The sequence below is a fragment of the Chiloscyllium punctatum genome, chromosome 36, assembly GCF_047496795.1.
Source record: "Chiloscyllium punctatum isolate Juve2018m chromosome 36, sChiPun1.3, whole genome shotgun sequence".
Taxonomy (NCBI): domain Eukaryota; kingdom Metazoa; phylum Chordata; class Chondrichthyes; order Orectolobiformes; family Hemiscylliidae; genus Chiloscyllium; species Chiloscyllium punctatum.
Window position 1 is genome coordinate 59550984 of NC_092774.1, and position 19639 is coordinate 59570622.

At 46.3% G+C, this 19639-nt stretch overlaps 1 protein-coding gene and 1 long non-coding RNA gene across 2 annotated transcripts in view; both read left to right on the forward strand.

Moving 5' to 3' along the window:
* The window catches only part of LOC140460550 (uncharacterized), a 197900-nt gene that overhangs the window by 132704 nt on the left and 45557 nt on the right, over positions 1-19639 (forward strand). The gene's annotated exons all lie outside the window — the stretch shown is intronic.
* On the forward strand, positions 8395-18232 carry LOC140460544 (uncharacterized). The gene is made up of 2 exons (XR_011954180.1): positions 8395-8509; positions 13526-18232. It is a non-coding gene; the product is annotated as an uncharacterized lncRNA (long non-coding RNA).

Consider the following 19639-nt stretch of genomic DNA (forward strand, 5'->3'; position numbering starts at 1 on the left):
CAGAACAAGTCTAAATGGTCTTTACCCTGGAAAGGTGTTGTGTGCCAGTTTGATACCAGTTGTGCTATGAGCTACCCTGGTAAGCCTTGCCCCATCCAAATAGGTCACACCACAAAAGAGAAGACAGGGAAATATTATCTTTCGATTACAATTTGTTTCTTCAAAGTCACAATAGAATATTTGGCAGAGATGAAGTGGTCTGTTATGTGCTGACTTCAGCAAAAGAATCTTTGACCCCTACTGGCACCAATGTCTTCCCAAATATGGGATGGGTGGAACTGTTCTGGGACAATAACTGCATCTCTTACCAAAAGACCTATCTATTGAACAGCCTCAAGGAAGTCACAAAGACAGGCATGCCTCTTACTGGCAAGGTCCCTCCCTGAGCTATACTAAACCTGGTATTTATTTTGAATAAAGTAAGTACTTCTCGTGCTGTAACTGTAGGAATGTAGTCTCCCCTGAGTTTTGCATCGAATGGAAGAATCCAAAAGCTCTACAAAACAGTAATATCACTCTTTGGGATATGCAGCTCTCGGTGACTTTTTTCTGTAGGAAGATTTTCAGGAGTTATGAGCCATCAAAACCGTACTTATATCGTTTGTGGTCTCAACCTTTTGGGTAATGAGATAACTGCTGATTTATTGAGATCAGGATTTAAAATTTGAATTTAGGCTGTTGTTAGGAGCAACAGGTGTATGTAGGTTTGTATTAACCACAAAATGGCATTTCAATTGTAAATAATATTTTAAAATAAATATAACAAAATGGCTTCAGGTTATGATTTGACATTGAACTTGAATTGCTGCTTTACTGAGTTGGTTGGATTTAGAAATAAATGAGAACAATGGAGTTTGCATAATATGAATCATAAGTAATTTGGTATTCGAACTAATCTTGAACAAGCAAGCGTGGGATGATTTTGCACGTAAAACAATCGGTTTCCCATGAAATATCATTGGACTAATCTGCTGTCAATCATGTCACCTTATTACATTTTATTGGTCTTTTCTTGTAATTCAGGCTGTGCTGTCACAAAAATAAATAATGCGTAATTTTCAAGTGTAATTATGTAATTTTGCCACGGAACATAGAAGCTTTTAACCTGTGTTGCTGGACAAATCTGTGCTAGGCTGCCTTATCTCATTAAGCTGATAACCTTGCTTTAAATAGACCGTACTCCTACTGATTCTTTTGACCGATCTCGGATCGAGAGAGCCGATTGAGGGGGTCCAGACCTTCACCCTAACCTGCAGAACCCCGAACACTATGGATAAACTTACCTCGGCCAATCCACGCTAACCTGAACATCTCTGGACACTGGGGGTAAATTAGCATGGTCAACATACACTAACTCGAACATCCTTGGGCATTATCAGTAATTGAGCATGGCTGAACCCCCCCTAACCTGCACATCGCTGGACAGTCTGGGGAATTAAGCTCGGCCAAGGCCGAGGTTACCACGAGGTTGGAATTCTCTCCCAGAAATGACAGTTGATGGTGCCCTCACCAAGATGGCCGCCCGCGCTCCCCGCCCCAAGACAACATGCGCCTGACCCTTACAAAGATGGCGGCCGGTTGCCCGGGCAACCCGAGAGCGCCTTCGCCGGTGAAGTAAACACTGGGCCTGTGGTGATTTTATTGGAGGCCTCAGGCCTCCCCTAGGAGTTTATAAACTCCCCATTCTCCCTCCTCCCGCGGTTCCCAATCCTACCCTGTCTCACTGTCTCCTCTCTCCGGGGGCAGGAGCCAGGTCTTGGCGCTCGGGCCTGGCGACCTCCCCGGGATGTTTCTGAAACCTGGTCCTGTTCTGAAGGAGGGTCACCGGGACACGAAATGATTTCTCTCGGCACGAGCTGCCGGACCTGCTCAGCTTTTCCAGCAGTTCTTATTACTTCAGCCACCGGCACCATTCTCCTCCCACACTCAGTAACACCGCCTCAGTCCCGCTGCAGGACCTGCACTGCACATGCGCCAGCTCGCAAGGGGCGGGGCCCAGGTATGTGACGTCTCCTGGGTTGAGGGGGCGTGGTTGGGGAGGCCACCAAACAATCGGTGACGATGGGGGCGGGGCGATCGTTTGGCCGGCCCCCAGCCTCCAGAAAGGTGCGATTTAAAAAAGTTTAAACGTAGTGTTTTTTTAACTTTTCAGCCCGTTGTGAAATGTTATTCAGGACCTCTGGAAGGGTCAAACATTAGGAAAGTTTCAAACATAAATAAAGGGATATTAAAAAATATAAATAAAAATAGGTATGTTAACTTACAAAAGAGACCTCCACTAAATATCAAAAAGGACAGCAAAAGCTTCTGTTGATATGCGAATGGGAACAGAGTCGCTGAGCTAAGTGTGGTACCTTGGAAGATGAAAACTGAGTTAATGGGGGAACATTGAAGTGGCAGGGATGATCTCAGTTTTTATGTTGGCAGACAACAGAACTATTCCTATTAGAATTGGCAAGTCAGAGGCTATAGAAAGGGTAGAACTTAAACAATCAACGTTGAGAGGGTAAAGGTACACAGGAACCTATTTGGTTTGAGGACAGACAAGTCCACTGATGCTGATGGCCTACACCCTGGCTCCTGAAGGAAGTGGCAGCGGAGATCGTGAACTCATTAGTTACAATATTCCAAAAATTCTTAACATGGGAAAGATTCATTGTGTTTATTTAAGACTGATATATATATATGTTCCTGATTGTCAAGGGGATCAAAGGTTATGGGAAGAAAGGCTGGAGAATGGAGTTGAGAAACATCTCAGCCATGATTGAATGGTGGAGCAGACTCGATGGACTGAATGGCCTAATTTCTGCTCCTGTGTCGTATGGTCTTATGGTTCCATTGGATTGGAAAAATGCTAATGTAACACCTGTATTCAGAATGGGAGGGAGGCCATATGTGGGAAATTGCAGACCAGTTCATTGAACAATTGTTATAGAGTCATAGAGATGTGCAGCACGGAAACACTCTTCAGTCCAACTTGACCATGTCAAAATATATCCTAACCTAATCTAGTCCCATTTGCCAGCACTTGACTCATATCCCTCTAAACCCTTCCTATTCATCTACTCATCCAGATGCCCGTTAAATGCTGTAATTTACCAGCCTCCACCACTTCCTCTGGCAGCTCATTCCATACAAGCACACCCTCTACATGACCCTTAGGTCCCTTTTACATCTTTCCCCTCTCACCCTAAATGTATGCCGACTAGTTCTGGACTCCCCCACCCCATCGAAAAGACCTTGTCTGTTTATCCTATCCATGCCTCTCATTGTTTCATAAACGTCCATAAGGTCACCCCTCACCCTCCGAACCTCTAGGGAAAACAGCCCCTGCCTATTAAGCCTCTCCCAAATGCTCCAACTCTGGAAACATCAGTGTAAATCTTTTCTGAACCCTTTCAAGGGAGCAGGCAGGAAGATGGTGTGATGAGCAGTCTTGATCGAATGATGCAGCAGACTTGATAGGCTGAATGGCCTAATTCTGCTCCTATATTTGTGAACTTTTGAACTCTGGAGCAGGCAGGACTTGAACCCGATCCAGGGTTAGGGTCACTCCCTCTGTGTGACATGACATCCAGAAAAATATCAAATCCTCCCCATCGGGGAATTGCACCCCCAGTGTCCTGAGTCACAGATGGGGATACTAACCACTACACTACCGAGGATGCTGGACAGTTGCAAGATGATGGAGATAGGGGTGGAGAATAGGTGGGTGCTTCAGGAACTATTACAGACATGAAAGTGTGAATGGCATCCTTATGTACTGTGTAAAAACAAGGAGTGCCGATGCTGGAAACCAGAATCTAGATTAGAGTGGTGCTGGAAAAGCACAGCAGGCCAGCAGCATTCGAGGAGCAGGACTAAGCCAGCCAATTATCTGACCTGTGCCACACAAGCACAGTCCCTCTGGAGAGTTACCAGGAGTATGTTCAGGCTGTAGGAAGAGATCGAATTCCCAGTTTGACCTGGAATGTAATCCCCACAGGCACACAGGGGGAGTGGTGATCCACTTGCTCCACATGTGGGAAGGGATTCACTGAATCATTCAAACTCAAACACATCATTGACTTCCTACTGGACAGAAAGGATTAAACTTCTCAGCAACAACCGCTTTTAAAAAGTTTCATTTTTATAGTCATAACGAGAATCACAGTTTCTCAAACTGTGGGACAATACTAGTGATGTTGAGAGACCAGGTTTGGAATGCATGGCCGCCCAGGTAACAATGGTTGCTATGGGGCTCACAGCGATGACTGAGGGGCCGTCCCTTTAGATGCTCGGTTGTTTCTGTGTTGTTGACGAGGCTTGGCCTCATGGACTGATCTCTGAAGTCAGATTCAAAATAAGTTTTGAAAATTATGAGAAAAATCATACCCAGAAAAGACAGTGAAAAACTGTTCACCATGGTAAAAGCATTGAGAATAAGAATGCAGATTTCAAATCGATTACAAGGAAGAAAATGTGATGTGATAAAGAAATTTCACACAGTGAGTAAATAGATCTGGAAGACATCGCATGGAACAGTGGTTGAAGCAGATTCAGGTAAGAGCATTGGAAAATTATTTGATGACAAGCAATGTACCAGTTTCCAAGGAAACGTCAGGAAAATTGCACAACGTCAGAAAGCTCATTTCGAGAGCTGCATGGACACGATGGGCTGAATGGCCTGATTCTGTGATTTAGTAATTCAGTGGTTCATAATTGGTTATCAGGTCTTCGTCAGTTGTGAACGTCAAGCTAACATCTGCTATTTTGTATGGTCAGTCAGATCGATGTTTTATAACTGCAGGGATTGGGACTAGGACCCCAGGTATTCACAGTATGTGTCAATGATTTAGATGAGGGAACAAATTGGAATATGTCACAAATTGCAGATGACACGAAGCTGGGTGGAAGGGTGATCTGTGAGGAGGATACAATGTTATTTGGACAGTCTGAGTGAGTGGGCAAATGTATGTCAGATGCAGTTAGTGTGGATAAACGTGAGGTTATCCACTTTTCTAGCAAAAATAGAAAAGCAAATTATTTGAATAACTGTAACCTAGGAGATGGGAAGGTTCACCAAGAACTAATCCAAGATGGAGGACTGGAAAATTTGTGGCTGTAAGAGCTGCTCCTTTTTTGAGGTATTTTCAGTGTTGGAGGCGATTTCCTTGAATTCCAGGAGCAGCAATTAATGTTTTATATGCTGATGCATTGTTTTGGAACTTTAGAGTAAAAAAAATCAAGACAACAGCAATTTCAAAATGGAGAAAGACAGCCAAAGGCAGCAAGCACGTGGTCTGTAAGGGAGAGAGAGAGAGAGAGAGAGAGAGAAAGAAACATATACTACTAACGGATACAGCAGTGAATCTGCATAGTTACTGCCTTTGCTGTTTGAAATCATGTATCTCTGAACATCTTGGAAAAATTAACAAACAGCAAAATTCACAGCTGATCTTGGAGGAACATGTGTAGGAGAGCTCACAGCACAGGAACAGATTACTGCAGAGTTTTTAACGTGTAACCTTGCCGTAAGTCTGCAGTAGTGAATAGAGTGGGTTCTTTCTTGATTATATGTTTTGAGATTTTAGAAGTTCACCAGCGAGTCCACAACAGAGAATGGCTAATCACCTGCTCCAAGCACAGGAAGGGATTCATCAATTCTTCCAGCCTGCAGACACACGAGCGGGTCCACACCAGGCACAGCATGCTCACCTGCTCTCAGTGCGGAAAGGGCATCACCCCCTCCTCCCACCTGCGGAGGCACCAGTGAGTTCATGTGCCATCACAGGGTGATTGAAGGAACAAGGGCCGAGTGCCATTATTGACTGGACTATCAACCCAGTTCTGGGGACTTCTCAGGACTCCTGGGTTTGAATTCCACCACAGCAGATGGCGGAATTGGAATTCAGTCAGAAATCTGGAGTTCAGAATCTAATGATGAAATCATTTTCTGGGGAAAGAAAACCCTCTGATTCACTCATGTTCGAGTCTGTCTGCAACCCAATCTTGAGTCAGATTGGTTCTGTTTCCAAAGTAAGGATTTATAACATGTCACATGGATTGACTGCCTGAAGATTGTGTGCTTTTTGAGCAAAATATAATGTACCTGCAAATAAAATTCTGCAATTACAATTTCACCCCATAAAGTGATGTGTGTGCATGCATGAGAGCGTGTGTGTTTGTGCATAAAAGCATGTGTTTGCATTCGACCATGCTTGGTAACGTGTGTAAGTAATGGGGTACAAGCCTGTGTAAGTGGGGTCACTTATAGTGTGACATGAAACCAAGGTCCATGTTGAGGCCATCCTCATGGGTTCCGTACTTGGCTATCAGTTATACAACACACATTGGAGAGGGCAGGCTGGGGCTTGTCTTTCAATTTGCAGAAGGTGGGAGGCTCTGGATGCTGTGATCCAGGGCAAACACATCCTGGAGGACATTCGTTCACAGAGATGGAGCTGGAAGCCAGGCTGCAGACATGTTGAGGATAAAGTGGGAAAGTTAGCCAGGCACTTTATTCTGGGAGACGGTCATTCCCTTCTGGAGAGAGCCTTTTGTTTGCATCAGTGGACAGTGTCAGGAGGGTGTAAGTGCAGGTCTGGCAGGTAAAGGGGATCTGAGAGAGGGCTGCAGGTGGTAGGAGCAAACTGGTTGGGCAGTGAGAGTAAAAACAACATTGGGGAGGGGGAGGTGGTGGTAAGGGACAGAACAGTGACAGGGATGGTCTCCGTTCTCTGCAGTTATCAGCAGGAGCACAGATGGCATTGGTGTCTGTTTGGTGCCAGGATTCAGGAACCGATGTGCTCAGGGCTGGAGAAGGTTGCAGTGGGTGTGGTCCAAGAATGTCAGGAGGAGAGAGCCTCTGCTGAGGGCACATGAGAAGTTAGAATCTACTAGGACAAAGCAGAACATGAAAGCTCTGGGCAGCACGGTGGCTCAGTGGTTCATACCACTGACTCACAATGTCAGGGACCTGGGACACTTGAGCAGCTGTCTGTCTGGACTTTAACACGTTCTCACCCTTCTGTCTGCGTGAGTTAACTCGGTGCAGTTCAGGGTGGATCGGCCTTGCTAAAGTGTCCACATATGTGCAACTGAGGGTCGGTTAACCATGGGGAACTGCAGGAAAAACGTGTGGGTCTGGATGGGATACTGTTTGGAAGGTCAGTCTGAATTTTATGGGCCAAATGGCCTGTCAGGATTATACGATTCTACTGCATTAGCCAAGCATCTATTGAGAAACAATTGCCTCAGGTCTGCTGTGGGTGGAGTGGGTTCCAATTCATGAGACACTGACACCAGTCCTGAGGAAGGTGAGATTTGTGCTGTCAGTCCCCCAAACTTTTGGTCACCGTCCACTCTCTCTCCTCACACCCTGCACCTACCAATTCTCTGTGCTCAGCCTTCTTCTCTCTCTTCCCCTCATTTTCTGCACCCCACCCTCTGTCCCCTGTCATCTTCTCTCTCTCTCTCTACCCCCACTCCCCTGTCCATTCTCCCTCCCTTCTACCATTCCATGCTTTCTCGTGCCCTCTTTGATTGCTGTACCTCTTTCTCAGGAAAGAGAGAGAATCGATAGTGATGACTCTACCTGGAAGACAGGGGTGCGCAAGAAATGGCTGATCTTTAAAATTAAGAACAGCTAAAATGATACATTCAGAAACGTTGTTAACATCTAAAAGCATATTAATTTATTTTTTAGAAAGCTGCAGTAATGTTTCTGAAACTTGCATTGAAATAGACGCATAGAGTCATACAGCACAGAAACAGATCCTTCAGTCCAACTCGCCCATCCCCTCCAGATCTCCTAAATTGATCTAGTGACCCATTTGACAGCATTTCGCCCATATCTCTCTCACACCTTCCTATTCAGATACCCATCCTGGCCCTGATGCCTTTCAAATGTTGTAATTGTACCAGCCTCCACCACTTCCTCTGGGCAGCTCATTCCATACACTCACCACACTCTACATGAAAGTTACCCCTTAAGACCGTTTTAAATCTTTCCCCTCTCACCCTTAACCTATGCCGCTAGTTTTGGACTTCCTCTATCCTGGGGAAAAGACATACAAAGCCGGACGAAATTCAAAAGGATTAAAATGTCGAGCCACAGGGAAAAATAAAATTGTGGCTGCAGCTTTTTTTCTGCTATTGACATTTGGACGCTTAAAATCTGTCAGTCACGCCACCACCCCCACAGAGCGTACTGTGCATGCTTCTCGGTGTCAGCGACAACTGCGCATGTACTGCGGTGTCAGCAACAACTGCGCATGTACTGCGGTGTCAGCAAAAGCACTGAGCATGCAAGCAACTGTCCACGGAAACAGCGCTTGACTTCCTTCTGAAGGACCAATGGTGAGACCCGGAGGACCGGAAGGAGCCTGGTCCTCCTGCCATTCAGAGCCGCCTCTTTGTCTGAATGCAGAAGTTGGGCTGTGAGTTCCTCAAGATGTGGTTGTTCCTCTCTCTCTTTGAATGAAGATTGAGCTTCACGCCAGACTGCAACTCTGTCCAACATCTGTGGGTACGGCACTCTTTTTTTTTTCTCACCCAGTTTTTCATTTCTTTTTCGTTCTGGGATTCAGTTACTGACTTGCACGAACTGAAGGGAAAGGGAGTGAATCCAGGAGGGGGACAGACTTTGGAAAAGTTGGTCCACGTCTGTGTCTCAGTTGGCAAACGCACAACAAATGCAGTACCGCAATGTAAAGTTAAAGCCTCTTGCTTTAAAAAAAGGCAGAAAGGATGTGCATGGTTTAAATGATAATATATTGGTATGTGGAGAAAGTGAGGACTGCAGATGCTGGAGATCAGAGTCAAGTGTGGTGCTTGAAAAACACAGCAGTTCAGGCAGCATCCAAGGAGCAGGAGAGTCGATGCTTTGGGCACGAGCCCTTCATCAGGAATGATGTGTCGATGTACAAAGGGTCCTCAGCGTCCTTCTGCACCAGTTGTCAGGCAGATGCAGCAAGCAGTCAGCAAGGCAATAGGAATTGAGTTCAAAAATGGGGTTGACTTCCTGCAGTTGGGGTGGAGGGGGGTTGGTCATTGAATATATTCAAGGCTGAGGTCATCTGACTTTTGAACAACAAAGAAGTGGATGGTTATAGGGGAAGTAAAGAAAATGGTTTTGAGACCATTACAGAATCATACAGCACAGAAATAGACCCTTCAGTCCAACTAGTCTATGCTATGTTTGCAAACTAAACTAATCCTATCTGCCAGTGTTTGGCCCATATCCCTCTGTCACAAAGCTGGTCCTTTTTCTGAAAAGCTGGTCCTTCTTCTCCAGGATACTGTGTCCTGGCGGTTTTTTCAGAGTGGTGGTAAAATGGCCCCGGACTCCAAAATGGATGGTTTTTTACAGAAATGGAAAGAGTATTCATTGGCTTTTTTGTTTACATGTCAACCGATGAGACTTTTGGCCCAAGCTTTTATGTTTTCAAAGTGACCTGCATAATGAAAGACAAGTGATCTGTTGTGAAAGCTGAGGCCTTGTTTGAGTGAGTTCAGTAGTGGACTGTGTGGAGAAAGGAACAGCATAATTAAGTCTAGTTTAGATAGACTGAGTTCTGTGAGTATTTATATTCTGTTCTTTGTGTTTCATTCTGTATTCTTGTGAATACATTTATCTGTTTTAAATCCTGGTAGTCAACCTAGCTAACTTTGGGTAATTTTCACTGTGCACTTACTGAAACAAATAGCAAAGTTATGGTCTGCGGTGCCTGCTTAAGAATGTTTTTGAGTGGTCTGGCCTAGTCCATAACTCCTCCAAACCTTTCCCATTCATGTCCTTATCCAAATGTCTTTTAAACGTTGTAACTGTACCTGCATCCCCGCTTCCTCTGGACATTCATTCCACATACGAACCATTCTCCATGGGAAAACAAAGGTGTCCCTCCTGTCTTTTTAAAATCTTTCTCCACTCACCTTCAAAATTTGCTCCCTAACCTTGAAACCCCCACTCTAAGGAAAGGAAACCCATCATTCACCTCATCAATACCCCTCATGACTTTATAAAGCTTGATAAGATCACCTCTCAACCTCCTATGCTCCAGTGAAAAAGGTCCCAGCCTATCCACCAAGATGTAGGTATATTCATATCCAGTTCAATGTTGGTGCAGGCTTGAAAGACCAAATGGCCTACTCCTGCTCCCAGTTCTCTCTCACTATGTCCAGGACAGCAAGAGACCATAAGACCTAGGAGCAGAAATTAGGCCATTCAGCCAATCAGGTCTGCTCCCACCATTCAATCATGGCTGACAAGTTTCTCAACCAAATTCTCTTGCTTTCTCCCCGCAACACTCAATATCCTTGATACACAAGAACCTATTTATCTGTGTCTTGAATATACTCAGTGACTTGTCCAACACAGTCTCGGTGGCAATGAATTCCATAGGTTTCGCACTCTCTGGCTACAAAGGTTTCCCCTTTATCTGTGTTCTAAAAGGTCTTCCCTTTACTCTAAGGCTGTGCCCTTGGGACCTAGTCTCTCCGACCAATGGAAACATCTCCCCAACATCCACCCTGTCCAGGCCAATCAGTATTCTGTATGTTTCAATTAGATCCCCCAAGCGTGGGCTGTAAATCAGCGTAAACCAGACCCTTCAGGATGAGGTACAGCATGGATTAGGTTCAGCAAAGTGAGAATGGAGGGAGAATGTGGGGATGGAGATTTTCATCATTAATGAAATAAGAGAGGAAAGAAAGTTCAATCTAAATTAGAATTGAATGGATGGGCTGATGGGCCGAGGAGTGGCAGATAAAGTTTCATTTAGATAAATGTGAGGTGTTGCATCTTGGAAAGGCACATCAAGGCAGGATTTACACACTTAATGGTAAGGCCGTGTGGAGTGTTCCTGCATCAAGAGACCATGGAGTGCAGATTTGTAGTTCTGTGAAAGTGGAGTCACAGGTAGACACGGTAGTGAAGAAAGCATTTGGTGGCGCTTGCCTTTATTGAGCAGAGCATTGAGTACGGGAGTTGGGAGTCATGTTATGGCTGTACATGACATTAGTTAGGGCACTTTTGGAATACTGCATTAAGTTCTGGTCTCCTATGTTAGAAAGATGTTGTGAAACTTTAAAAGAGTTTGGAAATGATTTACAAGGCTGTTGCCAGAGTTGGAGGGTTTGAGTTATAGGGAGAGGCTGAAAAGACTGCGGCTGTTTTCCCTGGAGCGTAGGAGGCTGAGAGATTACCTTTATAGAGGTTTATAAGGGGCATGGATAGAAGTCTAAAGTGAGGGAGAGAGAAAAAGAAATTTACATTGCAGTGAATCTGCAGTTACTGGACATTGCAGTGCATCTGGGAAAGGTTAATGAACAGCAAACTTCACAGCTGACCATGGAGGAACCTGTGTGGGGGAGCTCACAGAACAGGAACAGAGAAGTGTATAGTCTTTAACGTGTAACTTAGCTGTAAGTCTGCAGTTGTGAATGGAGTGGATTCTTGCTTGATTATATGTTTTACTGACATCTGTCTCTTGATTAAATTTTAAAAATATAAACCACAAGTACTGTGTTAGCCCGGAGCACTTTTTTAGAGCAAAAAGACGGTGCTATTTTCTGGGTCTGTAAATTGTGAAGGAGCAAAGGAGCCTTTATGAGAGTGATATGCTCTTCCTGTCAGATGTGGGAGATTAGGGAGAGTATCATGTTACTGATGATTATGTCTGCAGTAAGTGTGTTTGCTTACAAATCCTATTGGATTGCGTGGATAAGTACCTCGAACTGTCGCTGCAAATGAGTAATTTACAAGACCTGGGTCTATGATGGTTTGGCAATGATCGGAAGGGAGAAAAGCCACAGCTACAGTAAGGGAGATGGGTTAACTCCAGGAAAGGTAGGAGGGGTAGGCAGGTAGTGCAGGAGTCTTCTGTGGCTGTCCCCATTTCAAACAAGTCTGCTGTTTTGGAAAATGTAGGGGGTGACGGTCTCTCAGGGAATGTAGCACAAACAGCCAAGTTTCTGGTCTCGAGACATGCTCTCATGCAATGAGGGGTACGTTGGGTTCCAAGTGATCAATTGTGATAAGGGGCTCTCTAGTCAGAGGTACAAACTGACGCTTCTGTGGTTAGCAGCGAATAATCAGAATGGTGTGTCGCCTCCCTGGTGCCAGGATCAAGGATGTCTCCGAGAGGGTGCAGAATGTTCTCAAAAGGGAGAGGGACCAGTTGGAGATCATTGTACACATTGGAACCAATGACATAGGAAGGGAAAAGGATGCGATTCTGAAGGGAAAGTGTAGAAAGTCAGGCACAAATTTTAAAAAAGAGGTCCTAGAGTCAAGAAAAATCTGGATTACTGCCAGTGCTATGAGCTAGTGAGGGTTGGAATAGAGAGGATAGAGCAGATGAATGCATGGCTGAGGAGCTGGTGAATGGGAGAAGGGTTCACATATTTGGATCATTGGAATCTCTTCTGGAGTAGATGTGACCTGTACAAGAAGGATAGATTGCACCTGAATATTGGAAGAGTGCTAATATACTGGCAGGGAAATTTGCAAGAGCTGCTCGGGAGGAATTAAACTAGCAAGGTGAGTGCGTGGGGAGGTACCCAGGGAAATAGTGAGGAAAGAGATCAATCTGAGACTGGTACAGTTGGGAAAGGGAGTGAGTCAAACAGTCAGGTCAGGAAGGGACAAAGCAGAGAGCAAGGTAGGACTAACAAATTAAACTGCATTTACTTCATTGCAAGAGGCCTAACAGGGAAGGCAGTTGAACTCCAGGCTTAATTAGGAAGATGGGATATGATATCATAGCAATTACAGAAACGTGGCTCAGGGATGGGCAGGACTGGCAGCTTAATGTTTCAGGATACAAATGCTACAGGAAGGATAGAAAGGGAGGCAAGAGATGAGAGGGAGTGGTGTTTTTGATAAGGGATAGTATTCCTGTTGGACTTAAGGAGGATATTCCTAGGAATACATCCCGGAAGGTTATTTGGTTGGAACTGAGAAATAAGGAAGGGATGATCACCTTATTGGGATTATGTTGTAGACACCCTCATGGTCAGTGGGAAATTGAGAAACAAATTTGTATGGAGATTTGAGTTACCTGTAAGAGTAATGGGATGGTTATTGTTAGGGATTTTAACTTTTCAAACATAGACTGGGATTGCCATAGTGCTACGGGTTTAGATGGAGAGCAATTTGTTAGAAACGGACCTAAGGGGCAAGTTTTTCATGCAGAAGGTGGTGTGTGTACAAAGCTGCTGGAGGAAGTGGTGGGTGCTGGTACAATTATGACATTTAAAAGGCATCTGGATAGGTATATGAATAGGAGGGGTTTAGAGGGTTATTGGCCAAATGCTGCCAAATGGAGCTAGTTTAATTTTGTATATCTGGTCGACATGGATGAGTTGGACCAAAGGGTATGTTTCTGTGCTGTGTCTCTCTCTGACTCTGGCTTGCCACTAACGTTTGCCACGTCTCTATGTTCAGTTTCTTTCTGGTGTCGGTGTCAATACCTTGTTGTCTCATTCCGACCCCACCTCCCACCGGATTGACAATGATGACTTTTGTAATCTCTTTTCACAGACTATCTGAAGACTGAAGTTTCAAAATCAACAGCTTATGCTTGACTCTCCTGCTCCTCGGATGCTGCCTGACCTGCTGTGTTTTTCCAACACTACACTTTTTGACTTTGATCTCCAGCATCTGCAGTCATCATTGTCTGACAGTCACTCAATCCATCGGGACAGCAAAGATTTTCAACTCTGATTCTGTGAGATGGAGCAATGCTTTTTGGTTCCTGTTTCATAACGTTTTCAGCATCAGTGGGACTGGATGAGAGACCCTACTGTTACAGTGCACTGAGTGTGGAGCCATAAACAGTTATACGGCCTGGAAAGAGGAATTCACACCGGGGAGGGGCTGTACACACGTTTGTGAGCGGCTGAAGCTTCAGCCATGGAGAACCCGGAGGAATCCTGCCCCATGGAGAAACTGTGGAAGTGTGGCGACTGTGGGAAATGCTTCAGTTTCGTGTCTGCCCTGGAGACTCATCGGCGCAGTCACACTGGGGAGAGACCATAAGACATAGGAGTGGAAGTAAGGCCATTTGGCCCATTGAGTCCACTCTGCCATTCAATCATGGCTGATGGGCATTTCAACTCCACTTACCTGCATTCTCCCTGTAGCCCTTAGATTCTTGTTGTCTCGAGGAATTATCAATCTCTGCCTTGAAGACATTTAGCGTCCCGGCCTCCACTTCACTCTGCGGCAATGAATTCCACAAGCCCACCAATCTCTGGCTGAAGAAATGTCTCCGCATTTCTGTTCTGAATTGACCCCCTCTAATTTTAAGGTTGTGTCCACGGGTCCGAGTCTCCTCACCGAACGGAAACCATTTCCTAGCGTCCACCCTTTCCAAGCCATGTATTATCTTGTACGTCTCTATTAAGTCTCCCCTTAATCTTCGAAACTCCAATGAATACAATCCCAGGATCCTCAGCCATTCCTCATATGTTAGACCAACCATTCCAGGGATCATCCGTGTGAATCTCCGCTGGACACGTTCCAGTGCCAGTATGTCCTTCCTGAGGTATGGGGACCAAAACTGGACACAGTACTCCACATAGGGCCTAACCAGAGCTTTATAAAGTCTCAGTAGCACAACGGTGCTTTTATATTCCAACCCTCTTGAGATAAGTGACAACATTGCATTCGCTTTCTTAATCATGGACTCAACCTGCATGTTGACCTTTAGAGAATCCTCGACTAGCATTCCCAGATCCCTTTGTACTTTGGCTTTACGGATTTTCTCACCGTTTAGAAAGTAGTCTGTGCTTTTATTCTTTTTGCCAAAGTGCAAGACCTCGCATTTGTTCACGTTGAATTCCATCAGCCATTTCCTGGACCACTCGCCCAAACTGTCTAGATCCTTCTGTAGCCTCCCCACTTCCTCAGTACTACCTGCCTGTCTACCTAACTTCGTATCATCTGCAAACTTCGCTAGAATGCCCCCAGTCCCTTCATCCTGATCATTAATATATAATGCGAACAGCTGCGGCCCCAACACTGAACCCTGCGGGACACTGCTCGTCACCGGCTGCCATTCCGAAACCATTCCCCTGCCCAGAGTGCGGGAAGGGCTTTACCAGCTCCTCCAACCTGCTGGCCCACCAGTGGATCCATACTGCAGAGAGTCCATTCTCCTGCCCCGAGTGTGAGAAGAGTTTTGCCCAGGCCTCTACCCTCGTGGCCCACCAGCAGGTCCACACTGGGGTGAGATCCTTCCCCTGCCCTGAGTGCGGGAAGACCTTCAGCAAATCCTCCAAACTGCTGGTCCACCGGCGGGTCCACACTGGGGAGAGGCCCTTCAGAGTACAGGAAGGCCTTCAGTAATTCCTCTGCCCTGCTGAGGCACCACCATGTCCACATCGGGGAGAGGCCGTTCCCCTGCCCTGAGTGTGGGAAGGGCTTTAAACGCTCCTCTGACCTGCTGGACCACCAGCGGGTCCACACAGGGGAGAGGCCGTTCAGATGTGTCGAGTGCGGGAAGGGCTTTACCCAGGCCTCCAACCTGCTGAGGCACCAGCGGGTCCACACCGGGGAGAGGCCGTTTGCCTGCCCCAAGTGCAGGTGGAGGTTCACGTCGTCCAGTAACTTGCAGAGACACCAGAGGGGGCACCAGCAGATTCCGCTAGTGACACTGATGTGGGTCACCCCCAGGACTGAACCTCCTGCCCGTTCTGACAGTGGGTGCAGTGGGAACGTCAGCGAGCTCTCTTGGTTTTCTGCTAGACAGCACCTCCACACCCCTCCCATCTTCCCCCAACCCCAGGTTGACTCACGGGCGGCACAGTAGCTCAGTGATTAGTGCCACTGTGTCATATCGCCAGGGACCGGGGTTCGATTCCACCCTCAGGGTGACTGTCTTTGTGGAGTTTGCACATTCTCCCCCCATGTCTGCAAGGGTTTCCTCTGGGTGCTCCCACAATCCAAACATGAGCAAGTGAATTAGCCAAGCTAAATTGTCCCAGAGTGTTCAGGGATGTGTAGGTGCAGTGTAGTGTCTAGGGGGTAATGTAGACTAATGGGGTAGGGGAATGGGTCTGGGTGGGTTACTCTTCAGAGGGTCGGTGTGGACTTGTTGGGTTGAAGGGCCTGTTTCCCTGGAGGGATTCTGTGAGCTTTGCTTGCAGTGCTGCTCACTGAGCCCAGGACTGCATGTTCTCACTGAAGTGATCCGCACAAACCTCAGATGGCATCCAAACCAATGTACCAAACTAAAGGGGTAGCCATGGGCACCCACATGGGACCCAGCTATGCCTGCCTCTTTGCTGGGTATGTGGAACAGTCCATTTTCCTCAGCTACACCTGTTCCTCCAGTACATCGATGACCATATTGGTGCCACTTCATGCTCTCACAAGGAGTTTGAACAGTTCGTCATCTTTATCAACACCTTTCACCCCGACCTCAAATTCACCTGGACCATCTCCCTTTCCAGGCCCTCTGCATCTCTGGGTACCGACTAACCGTGGACATCTACTACAAGCCCACCGACTCCCAGAGCTACCTAGATTACGCCTCCTCCCACCCCACCTCCAGTAAAAACGCAATCCCTTATTCCAAATTCCTCTGCCGCATCTGTTCCCAGGATGACCAATTCCACCGTAGAAAATCCCAGAGGGCCTCCTCCTTCCAAGTTCGCAATTTCTCTTCCCACGTGGTCGACAATGCCCTCCAGCACATCTCCTCCACATCCTGCAACACCGCCTATGAACCCCACCCCTCCCACCGGAACAAGGACAGAACCCACCCCCAACCGTCCTCACCTTCCACCCCACCAACCTCCGGATACATCACATCAGCCTCTGCTACCTACAAACGGACCTCACCACCAGGTATATTTTTCTCTCCCCACCCCTACCAGCATTCCAGAGAGGCCATTTCCTTTGCGACTCCCTAGTCAGGTCCATGCGCCCACAACCAGCCCACACCCCACTCCCGGCCTCTTCCCTGCCACCACAGGAAGTGTAAAACATGTGTCCATACCACTCCTCTCACCTCCATCCAAGGCCCCAAAGGATCCTTCCACATCTGACAGAAATTTACCTCGACCTCCACCAGTGTCATCCACTGTATCCATTGCATCCAATGTGGTCTTCTCTACGTCGGAGAGACAGGACGCCAACTTGTGGATTGTTTCAGAGAACCACTCTGGGACACCCACAAACCCCACCGCCCTGTGGCTGAACACTTCAACTCCCCCTCCCATTCCATCAAGATCATGGAGGTCCTGGGCTGTCTCCATCGCCAAACCCTGACCACCTGACACCTGGAGGAAGAACACCTCTTATTCCACCTTGGGACCCTGCAACCACATGGGATCAATGTGGAATTCAAAAGTTTCCTCATGTATCCTCCTCTTTTCCCCCCCCCCCCCCCACCTTATCACAGCCCCAAGCCTCCACTCGCCCTCCTGACCTGTCCATCACCTTTCCCATCTATCCGCCCCACCCTCCTCTCCGACCAATCATCTTCATCTGTTTATCACATTCTCAGCTACCTTCTCCCCAACACCACCCCCCCCCCCCCCCCTTCCATTTATCTCTCAGCCCTCCCGGCCCACAAGCCTCATTGCTGATGAAGGGTTTATGCCCTAAATGTGAACGAACAATTAGATCACCCATTTATAGAGTCATAGAGATGTACAACATAGAAACAGACCCTGCGGTCCAAGCTGTCCATGCTGACCAGATATCCCAACCCAATCTCGTCCCACCTGCCAGTACCGGGCCCATATCCCTCCAAACCCTTCCTATTCATATACCCATCCAAATGCCTCTTAAATGTTGCAGTTGTACCAGCCTCTACCACTTCCTCTGGCAGCTCATTCCATACACATACCAACCTCTGCGTGAAAAAGTTGCCCTTCAGGTCTCTTTTATGTCTTTCCCCTCTCACCCTAAACCTATGCCCTCTTGTTCTTGACTCCCCAACCCCAGGGAAAAGACTTTGCCTATTTATCCTATCCATGCCCTCATAATTTTGTAAACCTCGATAAGGTCACCCCTCAGCCTCCGATGCTCCAGCAGCTCAAATCCTCCAACCCCTGGCAACATTCTTGTAAATAGTTTCTGAACCCTTTCAAGTTTCACAATATCTTTCCAACAGGAAGGAGACCAGAATTGCACGTAATATTCCAACAGTGGGCTAATCAATGTCCAATACAGCCGCAACATGTCCGCTCAACTCATGTACTCAATACTCTGACCAATAAAGGAAAGCAAACCAAATGCCTTCTTCACTATCCTATCTACCTGCGACTCCACTTTCAAGGAGCTATGAACCTTCACTCCAAGGTCTTTGTTCAGCAACACTCCCGAGGACCTTACCAATAAGTGCATAAGTCCTGCTCAGATTGGCTTTCCCAAAATGCAGCACCTCGCATTCATCTGAATTAAACACCATCTGTCACTTCTCAGCCCATTGGCCCATCTGGTCAAGATCCTGTTGTAATCTGAGTGTAGTGATCGCTAATCACTACACCTCCAATTTTGGTGTCATCTGCAAACTTACTAACTGTACCTCTTATGCTTGAATCAAAATCATTTTGGTAGATGACAAAACATAGATGACAAAAAATGCAATCATTTGTGACAAAGAAGGAGGGAAATTTTTTGGAAGGTTGTGCAGCTTTGGAATACTTTGCGACAGAAGATAGCGGAGGCAGGACTTTGAATATTTCTAAGGCAGAAGTAGATTAATTCCTTAGCTTAAGAAGAATCCAAGGTTATGGGGATGGATGCGAATGTGCAATGTATAACACAAAGTAATCAGCCATTATCTTCTTGGAGTGGAGCAGCTTAAAGAGCCGAATGGCTTACTTCAGCTCCTAATTTGGACATTCATATATTCTGCTAGCTATAATGACCTGAGTTTGACTAGCATATATTTCCAATAAGCCCATGTTGATTCTGCTCAGTCCTATCATTAATTTTTAACTGTCCTGTTGTTGTAGTACCTTTCATTATAGATTCCCTGTGCTCTCTTCCTTCTTTCTAAAACAGTGAGATGACATGTGCCACTTTCCAGTGAACTAGTGTTAACCCCCAAGCCCAGGGAATTTAGCTACTTTAAATCCTATTCAATTCACTGATGCATTTTTGTTTCATACATATGAACATCCGTCAGTTCTTCATTTATACTAGCCCCGACATTCGCCATAATTTCTGGGAGCTATTAGTATTTTCCACTGAATGACATTTCCATCACTGAACCTCTTACCAGCAACATCCTGTGATTTAAACCTGTGACCTCCTGATTCAGAGAGAAGGCTGATCCCTTGTAGCAGCTGGTCTGGTATGTATGACTGTCACCAACACTGTGGCAGTTTGGGAAATCCATTCTTGTTGGGCCAGTAAATTCTCAATTCACGCTGCTCAGCATCAAAGGAGTTGACAGTGTCATGACAGTGTCAGTATCAAAGGAGTTGACAGTCAGTAATTTGATTTATCTGAAACAGGTGAGATGTTTCCTGCCTCTGTGCCAAAAGCAAAGATCATGTCCAAAGAATCTGTCCCTAGTGGAGGTTTACGACGAACAATTGGAGTCCAAGACCTTTGTCCTTGGTTACTGAGAGCTTATTGCTCGAGAGGTTGGAACAAGGGGACACCTATCCAGTTCTTGGTCAACTATCAACT